This window comes from Rhinolophus sinicus, linkage group LG13 (assembly GCF_036562045.2).
Source record: "Rhinolophus sinicus isolate RSC01 linkage group LG13, ASM3656204v1, whole genome shotgun sequence".
NCBI lineage: Eukaryota > Metazoa > Chordata > Mammalia > Chiroptera > Rhinolophidae > Rhinolophus > Rhinolophus sinicus.
In genome coordinates this window covers 61,755,576-61,762,152 of record NC_133762.1, presented here as the reverse complement: position 1 = coordinate 61,762,152, position 6,577 = coordinate 61,755,576, and the positions used below count along the sequence as shown (strand labels likewise).

The window sequence follows — 6,577 nt, the reverse complement described above, 5'->3', positions numbered from 1 at the left end:
TTTAGGTTGCGGTCAGTTAGCAGTATTGTAATTCCGGCGGCCCGGACAGGAAGGAATAGTAGAAGGAGCATGGGCTGTAATTAGGATGGACCACAGGAAGAGTGGTGTCTGGTATTGAGATAGGGCAGGGTGTTTTATGTTAATGATCCTAGTGATAAAATTAATTGCCCCTAAGATAGAGGATACTCCAGCCAAGTGGAGGGAGAAGATGGCTAGGTCTACAGAAGCTCCTGCGTGGGCAAGATTTCCTGCTAGAGGGGGGTAGACGGTTCAGCCAGTTCCGGCACCTGCTTCGACTATAGAGGAGGCCAGCAGGAGTAAGAAGGAGGGGGGCAGGAGTCAGAAACTCATATTGTTTATACGTGGGAATGCTATATCCGGTGCGCCAATTATTAGGGGGACCAGTCAGTTGCCAAACCCCCCAATCATGATTGGTATTACCATAAAGAAAATTATCACGAATGCGTGGGCAGTGACGATCACGTTGTAGATTTGGTCGTCTCCTAGAAGGGCGCCCGGTTGGCCCAGTTCAGCTCGAATGAGCAGGCTTAGGGCGGTACCTACTATTCCTGCTCAGGCACCAAATAGTAAATAGAGGGTGCCGATGTCCTTGTGGTTTGTTGAAAAGAGTCAGCGGTTAATGAACATAGGTAAAATGGCCGAGTAGGCATTAGGCTGTAAATCTAAGCACAGGGGTTTGAGTCCCCTTTTTACCAAGCCCTGTGGTGGATGTTACACGTTGAATTGCAAATTCAAGGAAGCAGCTTCAATCCTGCCAGGGCTTCTCCCGCCTTTTTTTTCTACGGGGTGGGAGAAGTAGATTGAAGCCAGTTGATTAGGGTATTTAGCTGTTAACTAAAATTTCGTGGGTTGGAAGCCCACCAATCTAGAAGGGCTTAGCTTAATTAAAGTGATTGATTTGCATTCAGTTGATGTAAGATAGAGTCTTGCAGTCCTTATAGGCAGGAATTAAATGTACGTTCACTTGCTTAGAGCTTTGAAGGCTCTTGGTCTGTATTAACCTAAATTCCTAGTTCAGTGTTGATAGCATTGGGGCTAGGGGGAGTGTTAGGGTGGATAGGATGATTATTGGGGATAGATAGGTTGTTCATTTTGTGTTTTCGAATTGTCATTTAATCTTTATGTTGTTGGTGGATGGGAACATTGTTAGGGATGTGGTGTATGTTAGTCGTATATAAAAGTATAGGTTGAGTAGGGCGGTGATGGCTATTAAGGTTGGGAGGATGATACTGTCATTTTTTGTCAGTTCTTGAATGATTATTCATTTGGGCAGAAACCCTGCTAGTGGAGGGAGGCCTCCTAGTGATAATATAATTGCTATAATGGATGCTGTTAGTAGGGGTATTTTGTTTCACAAGTGTGACAGGGATAGTGTGGTGGTTGATGAGTTGGTCATGAATAGCATGAAGGTTGTGGTTGTTATTAGGATGTATAGGATTAGGTTGAGGAGTGCCATGGTGGGGTTGTAGGTTATGATAGCTGTTATTCAGCCTATGTGGGCGATTGAGGAATATGCTAGAATTTTTCGTAGTTGAGTCTGGTTTAGTCCTCCTCAGCCTCCGACTAGGATAGATAGGATAGACATGGTGAGTAAGATGTCCAGGTTGATTGAATGTGAGATTTGATAGAGGATTGAGAGGGGAGCTAGCTTTTGTCATGTGAGGAGGACGAGGCCTGATGATAAAGGGATACCCTGTGTTACTTCGGGGACTCAGAAGTGGAATGGTGATAGGCCTAGTTTTATGGTGAGGGCTAGGGTTATGATGGCTGAGGCTGTTGGGCTCAGGATGTTTGTGACAGTTCATTGGCCGGAGTGGAGGAGGTTAATAATAATAGATAGTATGAGTAGTATGGAGGCAGTTGCTTGTGTGAGGAAATATTTGGTGGAGGCCTCTGTGGATCGGGGTTGGAGCGTTTTATTATCATGGGGATAATAGCTAGCATATTTATTTCGAAACCAATTCAGACAAGCAGTCAGTGTGAGCTTGTTATTACGATAAGGGTTCCTAGGATGATGGTGGATGAGATTGTGGCAAAAATAATGGGGTTTATTAGTACGGGAAGGATGTGAACCAACATTTTCGGGGTATGGGCCCGATAGCTTACTTAGCTGACCTTACTTTAGAATATGGTGTAATTTGGTAGCACGGAGATTTTTGAAGTCTTAGGAGCAGGTTCAATTCCTGTGATTCTAGAAATAAGAGGGCTTGAACCTCTATAATTTACTCTATCAAAGTAACTCTTTTGTCAGACATATTTCTTATGTTTGTGGTGGGACACCGGCTGTGATTACAGGTATTGCTACGTGTCATATGCATAGGGCTAGGGTTAGGGGTAGGAAGTTTTTTCATAGGAGGTGTATGAGTTGGTCGTATCGGAAGCGTGGGTATGATGCTCGGACCCATAGGAAGGAGATGGTGAGGAGTAGGGATTTGAGTACGAAGTTGGCGGTATATAGTTCTGGCATGAATGGGTTGTGGAATGCCCCTAGGAATAGAGTGGTTGTAAAAATGTTTATTATAATGATATTGGCGTATTCTGCTAGGAAAAAGAGGGCGAATGGGCCTCCGGCGTATTCTACGTTAAATCCGGATACGAGTTCAGATTCTCCTTCGGTTAAGTCGAATGGAGCTCGGTTGGTTTCTGCTAGGGTAGAGATAAATCGTATTATAGCTGGTGGTCATGATGGGAAGATTAGTCATGTGTGTTCTTGTGTGGTGATTAGGGTTGATAGTGAGAAGGATCCACTTAGTAGTAGTATGGAGAGCAGGATGATTGAAAGGGTGACTTCATATGAGATGGTTTGTGCCACTGCTCGTAGGGCTCCAATTAGAGCATATTTAGAGTTTGAGGCTCAGCCTGATCATAAGATGGAGTATACGGCTAGACTTGATATAGCTAGTATAAATAGGACTCCTAGGTTGAGGTTGATTAGTGGGTGTGGTATGGGTAGGGGGGTTCATATTGTTAGGGCTAGGGTAAGGGCTAAGACTGGTGCGATAATAAATATAGAGATTGATGATGTTAGGGGGCGTAGAGGTTCTTTGGTGAATAGTTTGACGGCATCGGCGATTGGTTGGAGGAGTCCGTAGGGGCCTACAACATTTGGTCCTTTACGGAATTGCATATAGCCTACTACTTTTCGTTCGATGAGGGTTAGGAATGCCACGGCTAAGAGGATGGGGACAATTAATAGTAGAAGGTTAATTATGAACATGTTGTTAGAGAGAGGAGTTGAACCTCTGGCTGTAAAAGTTTAAGTTTTATGCAATTACCGGGCTCTGCCACTCTAACGGGCCCTGTTTCTCCGGCAGGGTTATTTGTGGTTACTAGATTAAGATTAAATCATCTATTAGCTTGAAGGCGCTTTAGTAGAGTGGGCCTTGCTTCTCTTGTCCTTTCGTACTGGGAGAAGCCTAGAACAGATAGAAACCGACCTGGATTACTCCGGTCTGAACTCAGATCACGTAGGACTTTAATCGTTGAACAAACGAACCGTTAATAGCTGTTGCACCATTGGGATGTCCTGATCCAACATCGAGGTCGTAAACCCTAATTGTCGATATGAACTCTTAAATAGGATTGCGCTGTTATCCCTAGGGTAACTTGTTCCGTTGATCAAATTTTGGATCAATAAGTGATGTAATGTTTCGACTGGTTAGTCTAGATTTTGATCACTCAGAGGTTTTTCTGTGCTCTGACGTCACCCCAACCTAAATTGTTAATCCATATAAAGGGGAGTTGGGTCCCAGGTAGGTAGTGATTTGTCTTTATTGGATTAGTTAATTAAAGCTCCATAGGGTCTTCTCGTCTTGTTAGAGCATTCCTGCCTCTTCACAGGAAGGTCAATTTCACTGATTGGAAAACGCTCGTGTGGCCATTCATACAAGTCCCTATTTAGGGAACAAGTGATTATGCTACCTTTGCACGGTCAGGATACCGCGGCCGTTGAACAGATGTCACTGGGCAGGCAGTGCCTCTAATACTTATAATGCTAGAGGTGATGTTTTTGGTAAACAGGTAGCGTTTGTGTTTGCCGAGTTCCTTTTACTTCTTTTAATCTTTCCTTATTGCACTCCTGTGTTGGGCTAACAACTTGCTTTGGGGTCCGGCCTTGGCTTTGGGCTATGCGTGTGTTTGTTGTTAACTATCAGTGGGGTATCCGTTCTGATATAAACTTGTGCTAGGAGAATTAGTTCTCGTTACTCATATTAACAGTATTACTTCTATTTAGTAATAGAATAGTCCAGTTGTGTACATTAGGAGTTGGCTTGTTATTTTAGGAATTAAGGTTGTTGGTTTGTTGAGCTTTAACGCTTTCTTAATTGATGGCTGCTTTTAGGCCAACTATGGTATTGGTTATGACTTACTCTCTAATAAAGGTTGTATCCTGTGTCTAGAAGGCTGTACCCCTTTAGAGTAGTATCTAAACTTACATTGGAATTGTTGGTTTTTCAGGTAAGGTTTAAATTTGAACTAATATTCTGTTCTGGACAACCAGCTATCACCAGGCTCAGTAGGCTTTTCACCTCTAACAAATTTTCCCACTATTTTGCCACATAGACGGGTTTGCTCTGTAAAGCTGTTCATAGGTAGCTCGTCTGGTTTCGGGGTGATTAAGTTTTCTTTGCTAATTTGTTCTAGTTAAATCATTATGCAAAAGGTAAAAGGGGTAATCTTTGCTATTTTATACTTTTAGTTATCTTTCATCATTCCCTTACGGTACTTTCTCTATAGCGCCAAGTGAGTTTTCTATCTCCTATACTTTCACGAAGGTAAATGTTTTGATTTAATTGGTTGTATTAATTAAGCTGAGTTATGGTTGGGCTAGTACTTGTTCAAAGTGTTCATTGTATGTGAAGTCTCCTGGGTGTAAGCCAGGTGCTTTGGTTTAAGCTACACTTTGATGTGTCCAAGCACACTTTCCAGTATGCTTACCTTGTTACGACTTATCTTCTCATACTGTGGGTACGTGGGAATAGGGTAGTACCTTCATATACGAGGAGGGTGACGGGCGGTGTGTGCGTGCTTCATGGCCTAATTCAATCAAGCTCTTTGTTCTTGATTTACTACTAAATCCACCTTCCGCTCTTTATTTCATTGGAGCTTCCGTATGAAGTTTTAAGTGTTCTTTAAGAAGAAAATGTAGCCCATCTCTTCCCAGCTCATAGGCTACACCTTGACCTAACGTTTTTATGTCTTATGTTTGTGCTTACTGTAGTTCCTTTTTAGGGTTTGCTGAGGATGGCGGTATATAAGCTGAATTGGCAAGAGCTGGTGAGGTTTATCGGGGTTTATCGATTATAGGACAGGCTCCTCTAGAGGGGTATAAAGCACCGCCAAGTCCTTTGAGTTTTAAGCTGTTGCTAGTAGTACTCTGGCGAATAATGTTGTTGTGTTGATTGTTTAGGTTTAGGGCTAAGCATAGTGGGGTATCTAATCCCAGTTTGGGTCTTAGCTATCGTGTGTTCAGAATTTCTAAAGTCACTTTCGTAGTTTTATTTTAGCTATGGATTTTTACGGCTTAGCTAGAATTTAACTTTATTTTTTTGCACTCTTAAACACGCTTTACGCCGTATTTCTGTTGATTTGGGTTAATCGTGTGACCGCGGTGGCTGGCACGAAATTTACCAACCCTGAGGAGTAGGTATAACTTAGTCGAACTTTCGTTCATGGCTTAATTTTTATCACTGCTGTTTCCCGTGGGGGTGTGGTTAAGCAAGGCGTCATGAGCTACTTTGTAGTGTGCTTGATGCCCGCTCCTTTTAATCAGGTATGATTTAGAGGGCATTCTCACTGGGGCGCGGATACTTGCATGTGTAGTTTTACCTAGAACCAACAGAAAGGCCAGGACCAAGCCTATGTGTTTATGGAGTACTAATACTCATCTAGGCATTTTCAGTGCCTTGCTTTGATTGGTTAAGCTACATTAACGGGGAGGGTTTGGTTTGAGGTGGACATTAAAATTCACAGTTATATTTGAATCGATGGGGGTGGGTTTCAGATCTAGGGAGATGGATGTCCAAGGAAAGTTGAATCATTAAAGTAGGTTTGTATCAAATGGTGGGTAGAGTTAAGTTAAATCGCTGAGGTTTGTGGATTTATCGGTCTGCCCTGCTATCGATGAAGGTTCGGTCTCACTTGTGTCAGTTGTGCACTTGTTCTTGTTTTGGGGTTTTGGCAAGATGTTGATAGTTGCATGTCATGCTAGGATTTAATGGGGGGGTGAGGGGATTTGGTGAGCCTACTTACCTTGTGGGGGTGGGTATGCTGTATGTTGTTATGTCCTGAAACCATTGATTGAATAACACCCGTCTACGGATTCTCCCGGTAGCCACACCTTAGTTTGCATGTTGAAGGCTGTCTCTCCATGCTCGGCTGACCGTTATGTCCTGTACCATTCACTTTATTTACCCTTTGATTTTGATGCGCATCCAAGCATGGTTCAATTTAAGCTCAGCTACAAGTTGCTTGACTGTGTTAAGGCCTCTGACGGCCATAGCTGAGTCCAAGCATACCCCAAAAAATAAAAGATACCAAAGGCATGACACCACAG

At 43.0% G+C, this 6,577-nt stretch overlaps 1 non-coding gene across 1 annotated transcript; it reads right to left on the bottom strand.

Moving 5' to 3' along the window:
* Window positions 1–4,926: 4,926 nt before the first annotated feature.
* Window positions 4,927–5,885, bottom strand: LOC141568396 (18S ribosomal RNA). Its single transcript, XR_012491539.1, has one exon. It is a non-coding gene; the product is annotated as an 18S ribosomal RNA (ribosomal RNA).
* Between the last annotated feature and the right edge of the window lie 692 nt (window positions 5,886–6,577).